General features: G+C 44.7%; 1 pseudogene; it reads left to right on the top strand.

Moving 5' to 3' along the window:
• Positions 1 to 2,342: 2,342 nt before the first annotated feature.
• Positions 2,343 to 22,012, top strand: LOC136463300 (serine carboxypeptidase 1-like; annotated as a pseudogene).
• The last annotated feature ends 310 nt before the right edge of the window (positions 22,013 to 22,322 follow it).

Raw genomic sequence — 22,322 nt, 5'->3', positions numbered from 1 at the left:
CTAGAGATGATCTTGGGCTTACTCTTGAGATGATGGAACAACTGATAAACTTCATACTTCATCCATGCATAGAGAGAGTCATGAGTTAGGGTTTGGGGATTGATCTCAAGAGAGAGAGAGAGAGAGAGAGAGAGAGAGAGAGAGAGAGGGTTCTTGAACTAACCATGGATTGAGGGAGATGGAGATGTTCATGAGCTTGAGGTAGGTGCTGATCTTGCTCCCCTTTTCTTTCTTTCTCTTCCTTCTCTTCATCTCCTTCATTTTCTCTCTAGTTCATCCTTGTTCTTGGTTGTAGAGAGAGGCATAGAGTGGGAAATGGGAGGATGAATGAGAGAGTGAGTGGATCTGGCTCCTTTCTATTGAAGACACCTCCTATTTCGTGCTGACAGATGGGTCCCACCTTGAGTGAGTGGAGGACAGCTCATTCCCACTTAACTCTACTTAACTAATGAATTGATGGACAATCCGTTGATCAGGTCGGACACTCAGTCAAATCTTTGAATTTTACCAAATGGTTTAGAGAAGAGGCTTTTTGGCATTGAGACCACTCTTCATGTCTAAGAGAATTGATAAATGCTCATAAAGGGATTATAGGGGTTGATTGACACCTTTCTCTGAGTACTTTCTTGACATTGACTGACATTTGACCATTTTTTTTGACTCCAGGTTTACTTCGGTTAACTTGAGAGAGTCGATACGATTGATCAGCGAATTTGGAGTCCTTGTCCTAGTAGAGAGTACTAGGAGTCCTCTAAGGAGAGTGATGAGGTGATACTTGGGTGGTTGAGGGACTTTGCAAGGTTATCAAGGAGGTTGTACTAAAAGTTTTAGTTGGAACAACTTTGGGTAATGATATCACCGGTGGGGCAACCTCTTCGCCGAGCTCGGGTTGGATTCGAGGGGGAAAGATGGAGTCTGAGGAGAGAGAAGCAGTGGCTGGAAATGAGGATCCCAAACCCTAAGGCACCTATATATATGATGCAAAATTGGTTTGGCCCTCAATGGGTAAATCGACTAACTGTATTCCTAGAGATGGGTCTCATAATGAGTCCCTTTGTGAAAATGGCTCGTATTTTTAGAGATGAAGACGTTAAGGGCCAGCCTCTTCTAATATCATTTTTAGAGATGGGTTCTCTTTGTAAATGAGTAAAATGTCTCTACCTAAACTATTTTAGGAGACATAATTTGTGTTCGTCTCTAAAAATAAAAATGGTTGTCTCCTAAAATATTTTTTAGTAGCAAACACTTCTCTAAAGAAAGTTTGATATTCTGATTTCCAAATTACTTCTTCCCATCATAGAAGAGTGTTGTTTCGAGCATTGCCTTGTCCTTATACTATACTTTGACTACTAGCTATATGAGTATAAAATACAAGAACCATATTGAGACATACCATGGTTCATCGAGGCTCTGTTTGGTTTGTGGACAAGGTTGGATGGGATGTGGCCATCCATGGATTTCCGGATATAGTTATTCATACTTGCTATTTGGTTGGATGGATGGAACGAGTCATTTTTTTGTTTGGTTGGATGGATATCTGTCGGATGGGGTGAGACGGGACACACTATTTTCTGTTTGGTTGGATGGATGAGAATGGATACGCTAATGATGTCATGCGGGACTCACTTGTTATTTATTTAATTTTAACCAAAATATAATCATGTGAGATCTTGTTTTGTAGACATATCATAAATTAGATAAATGGTTTAGTAGACAAAATTGTTTGAAGGTTATTTGTATTCATTGATTATTGTTGCCACGTCAGCAGCTCGATCGGTCGGCCAATTTTTGGTGTCCGATTCCTCCAATGATTAGAATATTCTCTCTTCTCGATATCCCTATCCAGTCGTCCATGTAACCTAACACTATATTTTCATCGATGGTCTTATTCCATTCATGGATACCAAGGAACCAAACGCACCCTGAAATGATAGTTAATCACTCTACATGTTTTTTTTTTGAATTTTTATCCATCATTGTTCGACTTATCCTCATTTTCAATGTACGATTAAGGTTTGCTATCTGGCACGTCGCTAAATTAGTCTTGCGTTCTCGATTTCTCTGCCTGTTGGTGGACTCGACGCCACCACTTTTGTGGGGCTGGAATGTGTTTGGGCCCAAATAAACACAAGTAACGGGAGATCTTCTAATAATAAATAAACTAACACGAGATGGGCCGGGCACTTGGGTTCAAGTCTGTCGTTTTTCTCATTTCCTCCATTCGATTCGAGTCAGTCAATATAGTGACACACCATCCGCACGGCCGACTCCGCGCCAAGCGTCACTCTGCACTCCTGCACGGCAACCAGCTAGCCCGCCGGCGTGACGCTGCCATTATTGCATCCAGCTAGCCCGCCGGCGTGACGCGCACGGCTTACGCGTACGTTTCTCCTATCCCTTCCGCCGGCTATATCTCTCTGCCTTTCCCCTTCCCCTTCCCTTCGTCATCACTCATCACAAGCCTGTCACAGACACAGATCGAGCTCGTCCATGTCCTAATTCCTCTTGGCGAGTGAGTGGCCGGCAATAGTCTAGCTAGCCTCGCCATGTCTCGCCCAAGGATCCTTGCCTCCGTGGAAGCCGGCGAGCGGCTGCTGCTTCTGGTGGCGGCGGCGGTCTTGCTGTGCCTGTACGTGCGTCCGGGGCGCGCGGCGCCCCTGGGCGCGGAGGTTGCAGAGTTCCCAGGGTTCATAGGCAACCTCCCTCCAAGCACTACGCCGGGTATGATCTGAAATCCATCTATGAAAAATCCGAGAGAGTGCCATGTCGATCTGACGCCCGGGGCCGTCGGACTGTAACACCTGACGCCTGCCAAGCGTGATCACACATAGTTTGGCAACCGAATTGAACCAAGCCATGCCAGGTATTACAGAAGCAGTAGAGATTGCGGAACTGGGACTGAAACTGATGTGTTGTGGATGGTAAAATGTTTGCCCCGTGCCGCTGTTCCCCTCTTTGTAAGGAACAGCAAACAAAGCGTTGCAATCGCATCCTGTTCTACCTTCAATTCCTAGGCACATTCCATAAACAGTTGCAAGTTCTTTGAAACATTTTGTATCGGGTTCAGTACCTTCAATTGCATATACACAAAGTTCTGAGAAATTTCATCAGTACTGCAGACATTTTGAGTGCTATATGTATAGCAATTGTATACTACAATTTTTTACCAATAAGATGTTCGTTGCCCACCATCCCCTCCCTTCCTTCCTGTGTGCAGGTATATAACAGTTGGTCATGAGCAACAAAAGAGACACCTATATTACTATCTTGCCATTTCTGAAAGGAACCCAAGATTAGATCCTGTGGTCATCTGGATAAATGGTGGTCCAGCATGTTCAGGGTTTAGTGCATTTCTGCATTCATTTGGTAAGTACGTACTTTCCAGTGATGGTATTTGCTCAGTTGTCTGTGGTATCGTTATTCTTGTTATAGGAAAAAGGTTATGCTTTTCTCTTTCTCAGTATGTACAACTGATCTTTTTTTACAGGACCTTTTAAAATGGAGGCCTCCCAAATTCACATCAATGACGGTTCTGTTAGATAATCTTCTGCATCTCTTGTGTAAACGCACAGCAGATGAAGGCGGCACCGTAAAGGGCTCCCTGCTGTTGCACTGTAGCAGCTGCAGGGACAGACGTCGAACGGCTCACCTGCCGCACTGTAGCCACAGCAGTGACAGGCGTCAAAGTCAGACCTGCTGTCACATCTAGTCACTGTAGCAGCATGACAGCTGTACTAGGACTAGATGGATAGAGTTGTATAAATAGTTTGCCACTACAATTCAGTAAAGAGCGAGTTCAGATTTGTCATCTCCTATAACAGAGCTCCGGCCAACGCTGGTGTCTCTGCTGTGTGTGTATGCTCTGTTTTCCCTCCCTTCTTCTACCTCTAGCCATAGTGTGTGGTCGGACAGCGTCTGTCGTGGTCGGCCGTGGTCGGCAAGACTGGTGAGTGGTCGACTCACCTGAGCCAGTGATCTTGTGGGCTAAGAAGTGGTATCAGAGTCGTACAAGCGCCGTCGTCGGACTAACCGCTGGCGATGACGGACGGTTCGGAGATGGGTCACAGCAGTGGCACTGCTGTGGCTGTCCAGCCATGACAGGAGGTCGTTGTTCGCACGATGCGGGAGGTCAGCGGCACCAGTTGGCCGACGCTGACTCGCACCAACTATGGAGAGTGGTTGGTGACCATAAAAGTCAAGCTCAGAGCCCGACGGCTCTGGAATGCTGTTGACAAGGGCACCGACAATGCGAAAGATAACATGTCAGCGTTGGAGGCTATCCTCGCTGCTGTACCGGCGGAGTACAGGGAGCCGTTGGGGGCGAAAAGCTCTGTTAAGGAGGCGTGGGAGGCCATTGCGGCGATACGCGTCGGTTCTGACCGTGCAAAGAAGGCAACGGCCCAGCTTCTGAAGTAGGAGTACGCCAACCTCAAGTTCAAAGACGGCGAATCAGTGGAGGACTTCTCTCTCCACCTGCAGACGCTCATCAGCAAGCTGAAGAGCCACGGCGTCACCATCGACGAAGATGAGGCGGTCTCCAAGTACCTCAACTCCGTGCCAGCAAAGTACATCTAGATCGCTCTCTCCATAGAGACGATGCTGGACTTGTCCACCCTCACCATTGAGGATGTGATCTGTGGGCGGTGGACGAGTGCCTGGAACTGGCGACAGCAACAAAGGCTAGCGACAAACTGCTGCTGACAGAGGAGGAGTGTGCTGCTCAGAGGAACTCCGGGGTAGCCTCCTCCAGCAGCGATGGCGATGGCAAGCGCCGTGGCAAGGCTTCTTCGGAGAAGAAGAAGCAGGTCGACCCCAATGCCTACCGGTGCTGTGGAAAGACGGGCCATTGGGCACGGGAGTGCCCAAATCGCAAGCAGGAGAAGAAGGCTAAGATTCATCTGGCATAAACTGATGATGATGATGAGGCCACTATCCTGATGGCGACATTCTGTGCACTGCACGACGTCGGGGCCGAGGATAAGGGAGAGGTGGCGATGGTGGAAGGACCTAGGAAGGCCCTAAAAGCTGTCAACCTTGACAAACCGCGGGCCTAAGTCCACCTCGGACGCGTGGGCAGCAAGCAGGAGCAGCTGTGGTATATGGACTCTGGTGCCAGTAACCACATGACGGGCTCCAAGGCAGTCTTCTCCGAGCTCGACGACGATGTTATTGGTACGGTGCAGTTTGGTGACGGATCAAGGGTGGCTATCCGAGGGCGCGACACCATTATCTTTAGGTGCCAGAACAGGGAGCACCACGCGCTAACGGATATATATTACATCCCACAGCTGCGTTCAAGCATCATCAGCATTGGTCAGCTGGATGAGCGCAGTAGCGAGGTACTAATCAAGGATGGAGTCCTTAGGATTAGGGACTAGGAGCAGCGACTTCTTGCCAAGGTGAAGAGGTCTTTGAACCGGTTGTACCGGCTTGACCTGAAGGTAGAGCAGCCGGTGTGTCTGGCGGCAAGGCACACCAAGGAACCGTGGCTGTGGCATGCCCAGTTCGGACATCTTAGCTTCGATGCGCTTGGTTGGCTAGAGAAGATGGTCCGAGGGCTACCCCACATCGAGCATGGAGGTGAGCTGTGTGATAGCTGCCTAGCCGAGAAGCAGAGGAGGCTGCCATTCCCAAAGGCAACCAAGTATCGCGTGGAGGATGCTCTCGAGCTCGTCCACGGCGACCTCTGTGGGCCAATCACGCTAGCCACAAACGGTGGTCGGTGGTACTTCCTCCTCCTCGTGGATGATTGCAGTCGCTACATGTGGCTGTAACTTCTGACGAGCAAGGATGAAGCGGCGGCGATGATCAAGAAGTTCAAGATGCGTGCGGAGGCTAAGAGCGGAAAGAAGCTCCGCGTGCTGAGAACTGATCGCGGTGGTGAATTCACTTCGGTGGAGTTTGCTATGTACTGTGTGGATCAGGGTGTGGTGTAACACCACACTACGCCGTACTTGCCACAGCAGAATGGCGTGGTGGAGCGATGGAACTAGACGGTGGTCGGAATGGCTCGATCCATGAAGAAGGCCAAAGGCATGCCAGCAAGGTTCTAGGGTGAGGCGGTGACCATGGCGGTGTTCATCCTCAATTGTGCTCCCACCAAGGATCTGAAGGGCAAGACGCCATTTGAAGCTTGGCATGGGCGCAAGCCGAGCGTGTCCTTCCTTCGAACATTCGACTGCATCGGCCACGTCACGAAGACGAAGCCGATCCTCACCAAGCTAGAGGACATGAGCACACCGATGGTGTTCCTAGGCTACGCGAAGGGTACCAAGGCATACCAGCTCTACGACCCATGCGGAGACAAGATACTTGTCTCACGTGATGTCGTGTTCGACGAGAAGGTGGCTTGGGACTGGAACAGTTCGAGCACAGGAGAAGCTGGTGGCTTCACTAGCACCTTCGTCATCAAGCACTTGGTCATCCATGGTGGTGGAGACGCTGGGGAAGAGGTGCCGAGCACTCCAGCAACAGAGCCGAGCATGCCGGGAAGGGTGCCGAGCACTCTAGGAGTGGAGCCGGGAGGTCCTGCAGTGGTGACGACTACTCTAGGACGGGTGTCGAGCACTCCCGTAGTGGAGCCAAGCAGTCTTACAGTGGTGTCAACCACTGCAAGACTAGTGCCGAGCACTCCGAGAAGGGTGCAGACCACTCCAAGAGTGGTGACGAGCTGTCTAGGAGTAGTGCCGAGCACTACAATCGGGTGCCGAGCACTCCGGGTGCCGTGTCGAGCACTTTGGCGGAACAGGGAACTTCATCGACTCCAATCGAGTTTGCCTCACCTCCAAGTGACATCACTGAGTGCGTGGATGCCTTCCACGATGGTGACGAGGTGCGGTTCCGTAGGCTAGATGATATCGTCGGTGGCACATGGCCCTCAGGCCTGGCTGGTCGGCTGCTCAATAATCAAGAGCTGCTGCTCGTTAGTGTAGAGGAACCACCCATGTTCGCGCTGGCCAAGTGCGATGGAAACTGGCGACGGGCGATGCTAGAGGAGATGAAGGCGATCGAGGAAAATGAGACTTGGGAGCTCATCGATCCACCTCCAGGATGTCATCCTGATCAGCCTGAAGTGGGTATACAAGGTCAAGCGAGACGAGCTTGGTGCCATTGTCAAGCACAAGGCGCGCCTCGTCGTCTGAGGCTTTGTCTAGCGCGAGGGCATCGACTTCGAGGAAGTCTTTGCACTAGTAGCACGCATGGAGTCTAGTCCGTTTGCTACTAGCCTTGGCAGTAGCAAAGGACTGGTGCGTCCATCACCTGGACGTAAAATCGGCCTTCCTCAATGGCGAGCTGGCGAAGACGATCTTCGTCAGGCAACCTCTGAGTTTCGCTGTCAAGGGAGCGAAGCATAGGGTGCTCCGACTATGCAAAGCACTCTATGGGCTACGGTAGGCCCCACAAGCATGGAACGCCAAGCTTAACGCCACACTGGGCGAGCTTGGGTTCCTAGCGGTGCACAAACGAGCACTGCGCTCTACACATGGCGATGGGGTAAGGAGGAGCTCATCGTCGGCGTGTATGTGGACGACTTGATCATCACCGGTGCGCGTGCGGAGGACATCGACAACTTCAAGTGCAAGATGGTGGCTCTTTTTCGAATGAGCGATCTCGAGGCACTCTCGTACTACCTTGGCATCGAGGTGAGATAGGGGAAGGAGGAACTCACACTTGGTCAGAGCATGTATGCCTCGAAGCTGTTGGAGCGGAGCGGCATGGCTGAGTGCAAGCCATGCGTGACTCCGATGGAGGAGCGGCTGAAGCTGACAAAGGCCAGCACCGCGGCGAAGGTGGATGCAACATTCTACCGGAGCATCATCGGTGGACTGTGCTACCTAGTCCACACGAGGCCGGACATTATGTTTGCCATGGGCTACGTCAGTCATTTCATGGAGGATCATCGAGAGGATCACTTGGGCTGCGGTGAAGCAGGCTGTTGCGCTACGTCAAGGGGACTGGTGGATCAAGGGATCGTCTTCCCCAAGACAGGTGGAAGCAGGCTACAGCTCACTGTGTTAAGCAATGCAGACATGGCGGGGGACATCGATGGGCGACAGAGCACCTTTGGCGTGCTTGTCTTCCTCGGGTCTCCTCCAATTTCATGGCTGTCGCTGAAATAGAAGGTGGTAACGCTATCTACGTGCGAGGCAGAGTACGTAGCGGCGGCCACAACAGCATGCCAAGTTGTGTGGCTACACCAGCTGCTGGGTGAGCTGACCGATGCGGAAGCTCACCCACCAGCACTGATGGTGGACAATCAGCGTGCCATCGCCCTCACAAAGAATCCGGTTCTCCATGACCGGATGAAACACATCGACGTGAAGTTCACTTCCTCAGGGACTGTGTCGATGGAGGGCAGATCGTCATCGAGTTCGTCGAAACTGGTCGGTAACTCGCGGACGTCCTCACCCAGCCGCTCGGCCATCTTCGACTCACGGAGCTGAAGAAGATGATCGGTATGGAGGGGGTTCAAGGGTAGCAGAAGGATTAGGGAAAGAATTGTTAGATAATCTTCTGTATCCCTTGTGTGAATGCACAGCAAGTGAAGGCGGCACTGTAAATGGCTCCCTGCTGTTGCACTTGTAGCAGTTGTAGGGACAGACGCCAAACGGCTCATCTGCCATACTGTAGCCACAGCAGGGGCAGGCGCCAAAGTCAGCCCTGCTATCACATCTAGCCACTGTAGCAGCATGGCAACTATACTAGGACTAGATGGATAGAGTTGTATAAATAGTTTACCACTGCAACTCAGTAAAGAGCGAGTTTCAGATTTGCCATCTCCTATAACAGAGCTCCGGCCAACGCTGATGTCTCTGCTATGTGTGTATGCTCTGTTCTCCCTTCCTTCTTCTACCTCTAGCCATAGTGTGTGGTCGGACAGCGTCGGCCGTGGTCGGCCATGGTCGGCAAGACTGTTGAGTGGTCGACTCACCTGAGCCGGTGATCTTGTGGGCTAACAGGTGCACGAGTAACCGTAAACCCTTACTCATGGACAAAGGTACACATACCAAACTTAGTATAGCATTGCCTTTCAGTTTTGCACTGTTAATGTTATGAAACAAGGCCGACCAATCCAAGTTGGTATCTCTTTTATGTTTATTTATTAAAGACTTTATAGGGGGTTGCAAACAAGGAGTTATCTACATTTATACCTACATTCCATAAGACCCACTGCGGGTGTTGGGTGAATTACTTTTGCTATCCCAGATTTGCAGCTGATGACACATTTGTTGTACAACCAATTACAGATGGCTAGCCTCCTTTTGGTTGACTCACCAGCAGGTGTGGGCTACTCTTACGCCGATAATGAAGATGACTACACAACAAATGATACAAGCAGAGTAGTGGACTTGTATGATTTTCTGTCAAAGGTTAGAATGGTTTATGATCAGAAATATATTGTAACACAACGAAATTTCTCTTATTCTCATGACGTGGTTCTTGTTCCAGTGGTGTGCTGAATATACTGAATTTGTATCAAATCCTTTCTACATAGCTGGGTGCTCTTACAGTGGAGTGATAGTACCTGTACTTGCACAGGAAATTGTAAAGAGTAAGTTGCAATGCAATTTTTTATCCATTTATTATTTATTATACAACATACTGATGTTTTTTAACTAAAAAAATATAAGTATTGTGGTATTTCTATACACGTCTCTCAATCTTGCATAGTTATCATTTGTTCATATGACATAATGCAATATTTAGGAAATGAGGAGTCTGGTGGGATGAAGATAAACTTCAAGGTAATGTGTGCACAACTATTTTAATTCATTTGTAGCATAATTACATATTTTTTGCTTTAATTATGTAGAAACTTGTAAAATTCTCTATCTTACAATGCACGTGTAATGTAATGTAAGCCAACATTTAAGTGGTGTCATCAAAACAACAAAGCAACATTTTTGTCCTAATGTTATTAGTACACTAGTACTTTGGTCTTTTGGTCTGCTTGAACACCCTAACATCAAACCAAGATTTAGTACAACCAACGACCAAACCCTATCAGATGATCATCATACGGAAAAGCCTCCAGTTGTTTCCGTTGACACTTAAATTGGGCCTAGGCCGGTTCTAGAATAGGCCCATGCAGTTTTGACCCAATATAAGGATAACTCTATAAAACGACCTGAAAATAGTACCGCATTGATTTTTCAACATGATAAGACTACCCCTACTCCATATAAAATATGGGGTACACAGCCGATTGAGGTATCCACTACATAATCAAACTTTTATCAATATATATACCTACTTTTTACCCCTTATCTCTTCCATCCCTCTGCTGTCCTACTGTTCCTCGGCGGGATTTGTGGGCGTTCTAGATAGCCTTGCCAATCCTAGAACATCCCCATCGTGCGTCCCCCGATAGGTCTTCCCGGGAGGCGTTTGTGGGTTTATCGGGCAAAGAACGAGTGTCTAATAGGCCTCATTGACCTCACCATTGGGACCTCCCTCCGGTGCATGCTAGGCCGTTTGTGGCCTCTAGGCAATTTAGCCTCTACCGGTGTGTGACCCGAATCGGTGTGAACACACTTTTTGGCAACTCCGATGAGGACGAAGCAAAACAGATCTATTAAGATAGCCGTCGGGAATCCTTCGGCCAATCAACTGCCTGAGGAGATTCGCAAGATGCTAGAGGAGAGGACGAAGGCCCAAGCTGCTGCCGATCTGGAGTATGCTCTCATCACATGCTTCGAGATGGATGAGCAGGGAACTCTCAACAAAATCAAAGATGTCAACTTTGATCCTCATCCTACTACATCTACATCGGAGGTAAAAATAGATCAGTCTCCTCCTGCATCTGGTGTTACGCGCAATGAGTTTCTTAAGATGATCCGTGAGTTTTTTGAGATCCCTATATTTGACAAATTTAACAAACTCATGCATAGCTATAGAAACAGGGAGGAAAAGAAATATGAAATTATTGATGGTCAACGTCAATATGGGATGCCGATCAGCATTAAAATCTCCATCGAGTCTTTTGGGCTCGGGGTCAAGTGAAAACTCATGCTGTTGAGAAAAAAGGAGATGAAATTGCTGATGTCCAAGGTATTAAACAGCAAAAAAACAGCAAGGCCGATTTCTCAAATCAGTCTAGTAAAGGTAGAACGAAGAACCCTGTGCACCTACAAACCAAGACAGACAGAGATTAGGACTTGGAAGATTAATAAAACAAAGGTCCCTGTCAAAAGGCGAAAACAGAGGGCCGATTCCAAGGATTGGTCCATAAAAAAGAAGCTCAGTCACCTCCAAAATATGTTGAGCGAAGATACCGAGACAAGAAAGGGGTGTAAAAATCCGAACATGGCCGCTATACATAGTATTGTCTTTACAACAATAATGGCCGATGCATCCATCGTGCTTAGAGCAAAATTAAAATAGTCGATGGATTGGGACACCTTTGCTATATACTGTATATTTTTAATCTCACATATGCTTTACTTAAAAACAGGGGGCATATGTTGACACTCAAAGTGGGCCTAGGCTAGTTTTAGAATTGGCCCATGCAGTTTTGGCTCAATCTAAGAAAAACTCTACGAAATGACCTAAAAATAGTACCACATTGGTTTTCCAACAGGATAAGACCACCCTACTCATATAAAATATGGGGTACACAGCCTCTTAAGGAATCCAACTACACAATCGGACTTTCAATATACCCACTTTTTATCCCGTATCTCTTCCAACTACCGTTAGCCACTCTTGATCAATTTGCTTGGAGTAACTCCCATGTGTGCATCAAATTGCTCTCGAATACAACTATTTGAGAAAGCTACTAATATTCCCCTTAATAGTATAGCCAAAGATAAATAAAATCCTGCTCCCAACACCAATAATGCACTTAGACACTATCGTGTCCTTAGCCTTCATGAATATCCTCCGGTCATCGAGGTCTAGGAAAACCATGTTGGTATCAATGTGACTAACTATTTTTCATTAACCCCACAACAAAGTTAGCCAGATATCCTTGTGTTTATCGATCATCGAAATACAAACTAGGGTCCTTAATGCGTTCAATAGTATAATCATATTATACAAATATTTTATTGTGTTAGTGGTAAGTACATATTAATATGAAAATATACTAACTAGTGTAGGTCTAATTCTTATGTTTTGTATTATTTTTTTTGTATATAGTGTCAAATTAGAGTTTGAAGTGTGCTAAAAACTTGTAAATATTTGGTTACCTAAAACTAAGCCTCCATGACTCCATGGGCCACTGAATTTGTGGATATTATTTCATTTTCTCTAGCTAAATACTAATTTCCTTTGATCAACTTTTCATATGCCATTCTACTTACAATATTTTTATTACACTTTTTCTCCAAAGTACATATTTAATAAAATTCTAAGTATCATTTCAGTTCACATAATTCAATTCCATGCTTTATTTTTACAGGGCTATTCATTGTGTAATCCAGCTATTGATGTAGACATAGAGAACAATGCACATGTTCCATATGCATTTCCAATGGGTTTAATTTCAGATGAATTGTTTCAGGTACTATTGTTTCAAACATAGCATTGTTGTCTTATTTTTCTTACCTAATATTAGAAATTTCTTTCTGTGGTAACATTTTGATTTTTGTAACCAGAGTTTGGTTACTACATGTAACAGAAAGTATTGGAATAACTCCAATCCATCATGCCAAGGGAACATGGAGCAATTTTATATCGTAATTCAGATCTCTTCTTAGTTTATCCAATTTACCTATAAGCTCTATTATTGATCATGTCTAACAATTCAAGATGTGAGATGCAGCAAATCAAAGGTATTGACATGGAGCATATTCTATGCCCCCCCCATGTCGATACAAGATGGGGATAACCAATGAATTTGTGGAATATGATTCTGGTCAAATGTTTGAGAGCCTTTCTAAAACCTCCAAGCATGGTTTAGAATGCCATGTCAGTAATTGATCTACTAATGGCATCTTTTCCCTTTTTTGAGTCATGTATGTACTCCCTCCGTCCTAAGATATAATGGACTTTTCGTTGTCCTAAGTCAAACCATGCTAAGTTTGACAAAGTTTGTAGTAGGAAAAAGAACAATATTATTTACAATTATCAAAAGAGTTTCATTAGATACATTATGAAATGTACTTTTGTAATGCATCTGTTTGATGTGGTAGACGTTACTACTCTTCTCTATAAACTTAGTGAAATTTAGGATGATTTGACTTAGGACGATTGCAAGTCTATTATATTTCAGGATTGAGGGAGTAGTATTTACTATTTAGTATATACCTTATCTAAACAACAAATGAAGTATTTTTTTGGAACCGTAAGTTTCTATATGTATTTGCATTCCAGGATCAAGAGTTGGCCCTTGAGAAACTCTTTGATACAGAATCGGGCAGAGAAAAACTGCATGCAGAAAAGGTTAGTAAGGGCGTTACTAAATTTTGTTAATTGATGAGGTGAATCTGGCTACTTAATTGAGCATCGTGTCCATTTATTTAGGTTGAAGTATCAGGACATTGGAAGAGGTGCCCCGAGCGTGTTCTATACACGAGGGATATTCTAACATTGATAGAATATCTTTTTTTTTGAAAACGCAGGAGAGCTACGTTTCATTGTATTATAGAGAATGAAAAAGGGGGGTCCCCCAACAGTTACCTCACTCATACGGGGACCAAATATGAATGAGGTGATTACACATACACAAGAATAAGACCCATAAAAATAAACCCGACACTGACCTTAACTAGAAGGACCTAGTCTGAACAAACCTAGCCCTTCTAGCTTTTTTCGCACCAGCCAAACACCAAAGGCTGTGCTCATTCTTCAGCTCACTCCAAATCAAGTTAATCGAAGGTGAGGCCCCCTCAAAAACACATGCATTTCTATGTTTCCAAATAATCTAGGCCCCAAGAATAATTAGAGAATTCACTCCTTTCCTGTGCTCCTTGTTAACTCTGTTAATAGTCTTGCGCCACCAATCAACAAAGCTTAGTTCGTTATGGTGGGGGACACAATATGCTAGGATCAAAATAGAAAATAATCTAAACCAAACTTGTCTTGCCACCACACAAGATGTTAACAGATGTTGTATTGTCTCATCTTCTTGATCGCATAGGGGGCATTTATCCGGATGAGAGAGGCCCCTCTTAGCGAGCCTGTCTGCCGTCCAACATCTATTACGGATTGCCAACCACAGAAACATTTTGCATTTGCTTGGGGCCTAGGACTTCCATAACCGATGCCAAGGTTCAAAGGTCACAGCACCACAAAAAAACTGGTTTATAGGCAGATTTGGAAAAGTAGCAACCACTTGAATCTAGCCTCCATGTGTGACGATCCTCTTGGTCAGTTAAGGTAAATCCCAAGAGACAATCCCATAGCTGCAAGAATTCTCTAATACCAGTCCAGGAAAGGCCTCCTTGAATATCTCTTGGCCATTGCACATTGGTGAGAGCTGCAGCCACAGTCCGGCTATTGCGAATTCTAGGAGAAACACAAGCATAGACAGATGGCGCAAGATTTTCAATCGAACACCCGTGAAGCCACCGATCAGTCCAGAAAAGAGTATTCTGACCATTCCCAACCTCAGTCATGACTGCAATGGCAAAAAGGGCTAGCGAGTTAGAGTGCGAAGGCAGTTCCAGATCAGACCATGGACGATCAGCTTTAGTCTTTTTAAACCATTGCCACCTGATTTGTAAAGCCCAGGCCATCAACTCCATGTTGGGTATGCCCAAGCCACCAAGATCCAATGGTCTCATGACCTTCTCCCAAGCCACCAGATAACAACCTCCATTAGCCTTATCCTTTCCTTGCCATAAGAAGCCCCTTCTGATTTTGTCTACTGCCTTGATGAACCATTTCGGGACGCTGATGGCAATTAACAAATGAATAGGCATGGCAGAAAGAACACACCGGACTAATGTGGCACGACCAGCCCTGTTCATGAGAGCTGCCTTCCAGCACGGGAGTTTATCAGCTATTTTCTCAATCCATGGCATAAGGTCCCCTCTTAAGAAGCTTTTTGTTTGACAGTAGGTAAGCCCAAATACTTGCATGGGAACACCTGAGATAGTACATGGCAGAATATCATGAATAGCTGTCAAGGACTCTCCTGCACAACCGATGGGGATGATGTTACTTTTCTGAATATTGGTATGCAACCCTGAAGCGTCACCAAATACCTTGAGAATATCTCTAGTGACCAGCAACTCCTCTTCGATTGGCTTAATAAATATGGCAACATCATCAGCATATAGAGAAAGTCTTTGTCCAGCCACCCTTGGGGATAGCAGCTGCAACTAGCCCCTCACTTGCTGCTTTTACAAATAAACTGTTCAGCACATTCATCACTAAAATAAAGAGCATGGGGGATAAAGGGTCCCCTTGTCAAAGACCTCGCTGATGATGTATTAGATCTCCCGGTTCTCCATTCAACAAGATTTGAGTTGATGAAGAGGATAACAGACTGGCCACCAAATTGCGCCAAGAATTTCCAAAACCCAAATGTTGCAGCACTTCTAAGAGAAACGGCCATGACACCGAATCAAAAGCTTTGGAGATATCCAATTTAAGAAAGAGGCTAGGCACCTTTTGTCGATGTAGCACCTTAATTGTTTGCTGCACTAGAATGAAGTTATCATGAATGCATCTCCCCGTACAAATGCACTTTGATTAGAAGAGACTAACGAGTCCAATAAGGGGGCCAGCCGATTAGCAAGAATCTTAGTTAAAAGTTTACTGAAGCTGTGCACTAGGCTAATGGGGCGAAAATCTTTCGCAGCCACCGCATCATTCTTCTTCAGAATCAGAGTGATATAAGCTGCATTTAACAGTCCAAGCCTCCTTGCTTGACCTTGTTGAACCATGATAATTGCCGCCATGAGATCTGCTCTAATTACCTGCCAACATGCCTTGTAAAATCTGCCAGTAAACCCATCTGGACCTGGGGCTCTATCTGATGACATAGACTTGATAGTTTCCAAACTTCTTCCTCCATGATTGGATTATCAAGAGCTGACAAATCCATAGAATTCTGATGAATGAATTGCAGGTCTAAGGACGCAGTTCGGATCGGGGCTGAACCTATCAAATTATCATAAAAATCATACAATACCCTATGTTTATCCTCCTGGGAAGTGACAGTCCGATCACCATCTATGATTTTGGAGATAAATTTTTTTCTCTCCCGAAAAGCAGCCTGCTTGTGGAAGAAGGATGTATTAGCATCACCCTCCTTTAGATACCTGACCCGGGAACGAAGTCTAGCAACAGTTCGTTCCAAAGACGCTAACTTCAGGCAAAGTCGCTTCAATTCCTTTCGCAGCCAGTCCTCTCCAATGGATAGAGTCCTCCTATCTTGGGCCACTTCCAGCCTATGCAACACTTCACGAGCTAGAGCAAGTTGAGTTTTTATGTGTCCAACTCTTTTTGCACCCCAGGATTGCAAAGCACGAGTTAATCGCTTCAGGTGAGCAAGGTGACATTTCATTCTTATTCGTATTAGAACTAATATTATCCTAATATAATGTTCTTAACATCCATATTATGAACTTTTGTTACGTAACATTCCATGGAAAAATCATATTTGTCCAACAGAACCCCTAGCTCGCCAACACAAAACATCTATAGTTTTTTTTGTTGTTCTTATGATTTTTCCCGAGGGACATTAATTTTACATGTAACCATAACCACTAATTGCACAGGACTAGACATGCGGAAAATATATTTTTTTTGATAAAAGAAGCTTTTATTAAATTTCAAGCATTTTACATTGAGATGATACAAAATCTTGAAAAGAGCTTCTGGCCTCTACCTAAACAAGCACACAGCCAACAAAAAAGAGTAGCCCAACACAATCTAGTGATTATCAATCCATAAACTAGATTGTCACCCATGTGACTAAGAGAAAAAATATCCTTGACTGCCTGTCCCAAGTGTTGAGATGCTGCCGCAACCAAACCCTGCAAATCCGACTTCTTGAGAATGGACTAAGTACAGAGCCAGTGGATAATTGATGAGTATATAAGCTGCACATGAAAAACAGAATTCTTCTTTTAAAAAATAATAGCATTTGCTTAACCATAGGGACCAACAAGTAGTGGCTGGCCCTAACAAAACTAATGGCTTCAAATTATTACTAATGGGAAAATATAGGAGCAACGTTCACACATCCTTCAAATTCTATTATTGTATGCAACAGCCTTTAATGTTGAATACAAAATGCACAAACTCAAACGCACGACCCATTGATGTGCCCATGCCACCGACAGAGAAGAAGAGTCGGGCTCAACGTTGGGGGATCCACTCATCGGCGACTGTAGAGGGGAGTTTTTTTTGGGGGGGGGGCAGTGGGAGGTGGAGGGTCACCACATGGTGATAGTGGCGGTTGAGATGGCGAAAAGGCGGGGCCTTAGGAGCCATGTTCTCAGAAGGGAATGGGTATGAAAACTTGGGTGGTACTTTATAACGTGGGAACTCAAATGTTCCGAACAAACAGTGATGCCTAAGAAGATTGGTGAATTACACTTCTAAAAACAACTTGATCTCTATTTTCTACTTATCAAAACCTATGTAAGATGTCTATCTAAATGTGCACTACAGGTTGCAAAGTGTTGCTATCTCTAACACAAAAAAGTTATGCAACTTAGGTTCCAATTCTACCGACAAGCCTAGCAAGCTAAACAAGGAAAGGTGAACACACAACCTAGGAAAGTAAGTAAATGTGAAAGCTTAGATGAGTTGGTGAGTTAGAGATGCAAAGTCCCTTTAACAATGGTAATTTTCCCGAGGTGTTGAGAAGGTCATGTTTCCTCATAGTCATCGTTGGAGCCCCTCCCAACGATGCCTTCGTACGGGCCAAGCTCCTGATCAGGTAACTCTATAGAGCCCACGGGCCTTCCCCTAGTCATTGTTTTCAGAAGCTGCGAGCCTCGTTCCCTCTAGTACAAACTAGGCGGCAATACCGCAAACGTTGTTGGTGTGATCTCACAAGATTACAGGCCCCTAGTGTACAACAGTGGTGTGCTCAAGCACCGAGTGTCAAGAGGTATGCAAACCTCAATAGTCCTAAGCCTAAAGCAAAGCGCCAAAACATATAGAGGTGTAACTAGCCTATGCACTCCGCAAAGTAGTATGCTAATCACCTAATAATTCCTTAAACATTTTTGGTGAATAGAGCACTAGAGATGAGTCTGAACACACTAGCAACAATCCTCATCTCCAACAACCCTCGAATGGCCAGCTTGGGGTGGGATATATATAGCCTCTCCCTGAAATATGGCCAGTGTGGCTAAACTGCACTTTTGCAGTAAGCACCGGAATTTCTGGTGCCCCCACCCGAGGTTTCCGGTTACAGCACACGGACTTGCATTGCAATCGTTGGAGAGTGTATTCTCCGATGCTGCTTCTCTAGTGACCACTGGAGGATTCTAGTGAGTCTAGGAACCTTCTAGTCATCGCTCGATGGAGTGCACTGCGAAAGTCCTTTGCTCTTCACGGGAGCTTTTCGGTGCTTCAATCTTCGCTGCACCGAGTCTCCAACTCTCTTTGACCAAACCTCCGGTGTGTGGTCTGCAGTGACTACCGGAAGGTAAGGTTCTTTCTTCTCTTTTTCAGCCCATGAATAGTGCAACCCTTCTCTACAGTGCCTGTTCTCCGATGCTCACCAGAGTTTTTCAGTGAGTACTCTAGCTCCTGGCTGTTGCTATGTATTGCATGACTTTTTCTCCAGTGCTGTCCTGCATGAAGGACCGGGGCTTTCTGGTGATCACGGTGCAACACTATTAACTTGTTTTCTTCGCGTCTCGTTTAGGCTTTGATTGATGTCTTAGGCTATATGCAAGTATTCTATTGTCTTCAACTGAGCTCCTCGGTCTTCCTTGAGGTGTTAATTAATCACTTGATCCTCATGTTGCCTGCTTGTCCAAGTCCATCCTTGCATCCATTTGAACTAAATACCTTGTATACTAGCAAAGCACATTAGTCCAAATGATCATGTTGTTATATCACCAAAATCAACTATGGCCCTAGATAAAAATAATTATGCTTCATGCCTTCTGCTACACTAAACAATAATATATCATGTGTATTCTTCAGCTAAATAGATTCCAAGTAGATCAGTATCGATGAACATCCACAAATATTTATGTAGCTCATTGTTTGAACTATATTAATATCGTGTAAATATTGATGTAATATTATTGGTTATCTTCCAATAACCCAATAACCACAAAGCTATTAGAAGAATAAGGAATGTAAGTATTCCACTAAATGACCGTGTAAAATAACTAATTAAAACAACTTTAGCATGTGTTTAGTTTCAAGAATATAAGAAATTGACAACACTACTAAAACCCATTTGAGGAATGATTAGCCCCCTGCAACAACATGAAGGTGATGCAACTAACATTGTTTTATTCTAGAGTAACTTCCATTTATCTACTGTGTAATGCTATTTATTACTGCAATGCAGTGGAGACCATTCTTTGCTCGTTCCTTTTACTTCAACTATGGAGTGGCTAAAGAAACTATACTACAAGGAAATCGAGAAATGGCACCCTTGGTTTGTGGAGAATCATATTGCTGGGTAAGTAACATCCACTTGCTAGACAATGAGATAAATCCAAATAATTTTTGCTCCATGAACTGTTGAGCGATAAAACTAATAATGGCCCCGTTTGCTTCGCTGAAAAAACAAGCCGAAACACTGGCTGAAAAAGATGGATTATAAGAGAAACGAACAAGGCCAATATTTTTATTCTACATCTCGTTTGAAAAATGGATCCATAAACTTGGAACCTACTCAATAATGCCTCGCATGTAGTTTCTTTATCATAATTAAATTTCTTTACGAAAAACATAATAACTAGTTTAAGTGACTTTTGTTATATTTCATATTCTAATTCTGAAATATATATTACTTAAATATGTTAGTACCAATCAACGTCTTATTCTTTCAGTCTCATTAGTCATTTGGGTCCGAATACAATTGTAGTTCTGCCATAAGTGTAGTAAAAGCACGATACTATTTTGTGGTAAAAGCATGATATACAACTTGTCAAATTGAGCGACCTATGAACTAGAGGATCGCTGGATTACCAAAATACAACTGCTGAAAGTGATCACTTTGACCAAAAAAAAGTTATTTAGGTCTTGTTTGGATGTTGTCGGATCCACCTCAACACATATGGATTGATGTCAATCCACTACATCCACTACATATGGATTATCAAAATAGAAGGCCTTAGTGGGATGTTTAGAAGCGGAGCGATATGGAATCGATCATTGGGTAGTTAAGATAGTAAGTTGACTTAAAATTATTAACAAAAGCGCCAAAGCCAAACAATTTGTGCAGGTTGAACACGCATATATAGGCGCACATCAATGATGGTGCTAAACTCAAATTACACTTAAACCACATCCAAATCTGCCATCTCTTAAATAATTTATATGTAATTAGTTTTAGATAATTATTATTTCAAAAAATAACATAACCTTTTGCTTTGATTGTTTTAATAGGTACTCAATTAGGTATGAGAACAATATATTGTTTGCGACAATAAAGGTACGCATATCTACTTCACGTAAAATAGAGTAAAATGCACTACCACAATCGATTCTCAAACTTGGCTCGGAGGTACCATTCAGGTTCCTAAACATCCAAAATATTTGGGTCATTAAACTTGCCTACTAACTACGCAATGGCTTGGACTGGCCAGAGAGGTGGGGTCCACATGATAGCCCTAGCCCTATCTTCACTCTTTTTTTTTATCTCTCACTCCTAGTATTGTGTCCTACCTGCCAGAGCAGATATCCTCTTCCTCTGTCGCACGTCCTCCCCTACCTCTTCTCCTCCAACCCAAATTCCGCATGGTGGCTTGTTTCCTGGCTGCCAAGTATAGTGACTACAGGTCCTTGGGTTGGAATGAAGCCTTCATCCCTCTATCAAGGTCCTAAATCGTGTTGCCAGCATCTAGAATGCTACCACGTCACTGATGAGGCTATGCACATGTGTGTGTGTGAGTGTGTGTGGAGGGGCATACCTTTATGTAGCACCCGCTGGCCACCACGCCAACGTATTTGCCTCCCATGCAAATTAAATGTACACCGGTCTACACAATGTGGGTTGTCAGGGGATATAGGTTCATAGAGTGCCACCACGAGGCTGGCCCTGAGGACAGGGCCCCACTAGGGCATATGCGCCGAATTTGGTCGACGAGCATAGGGAGACGATGGTCGTGGTCATCGTGTGTCACACTGACATGTCCCAGTGGAACCAAGCGACACATATTCTGGCTGCTTGATGTGAAGGCTGGGGGCGTGGTAGTTTGCCACATAGCGCTCGACATGCATGCACTCCCAGCTAGTCAAGTATGATAAGAGCTTAGTCCTCGGTGTATGGGGCATAGAGCGCCTGGTGTGGATGAACTGGCCATCAATGAGGAAGAATGGGTTAGATGACGAATTGGGCGGGGATGAGGATGAATTGATCATTGCTAAGGAAGAATTTGGTGACAATGAATGGGGTTCCACACCAGGGTCAATAATGCCTTTGCGGGAATAGCCCAAACTACCGGGCACACATGGGAGGAGGTGGGGTGACGAAGCCTGCTGGAGGGACAGGCAAGGACTTGTGGCAAGTAGGCATCGGTTAAGAGCGGGATGAACGAGAGAGAGAGAGAGAGGAGTAAGCAAGGAGAGAACAAGAAGGGACATGATATCTGGGCCCTCTTCTCTAGATAATCAACAATGAATTAACTTAAGTTACAGAGATTATGACCTCACATGATGCACTTGGTAGTTTGTTGACCTGAATCTGTATTGAAGTTTGTGGTACTAGATGTTACTCTATAGAATATGTATTCGTTAGCAAACGTCATCCAATCAAGTTTTATAGGACCCTACCACGGACCCTACCACTGTGTACTAATGGGTTGAATTTTGTACATTCACTTTAGGGGGCTCTGGTCATGTTCCATCGAACTATTTGCCACTTGAAGTATTTGTTGCCTATCAAAGGTGGATAGGGGCTGCTTCTCTGTAATAGCTTGACTGTTACTGCAAATTTTGCATAATAAATCTGAATTAAGTACCAAGGCCAACTGTGAGATCATCTCCGTTGCTGACATTGAAAATCAATATAGGAATTGTCAATGACTAGATTGTTTCACTTTCATACAAGCACTCTGACTAATTTTCGAACAATCTAGTAAAGAATAATTTTTTGAATACAGCGAAAATCCCAAATGCTTCAGGAGCAAGAACAACAAAGGAAGATACTCCAATCTCACCGGAGCTCACAGCTGATTTGTTAGATAAGAACCTGGCAAAGCATGACTACTGACCTTTTTTTC

This window comes from Miscanthus floridulus, chromosome 7 (assembly GCF_019320115.1).
Source record: "Miscanthus floridulus cultivar M001 chromosome 7, ASM1932011v1, whole genome shotgun sequence".
In the NCBI taxonomy this organism is placed as follows: domain Eukaryota; kingdom Viridiplantae; phylum Streptophyta; class Magnoliopsida; order Poales; family Poaceae; genus Miscanthus; species Miscanthus floridulus.
This window is presented reverse-complemented; position numbering and strand designations above follow the sequence as displayed.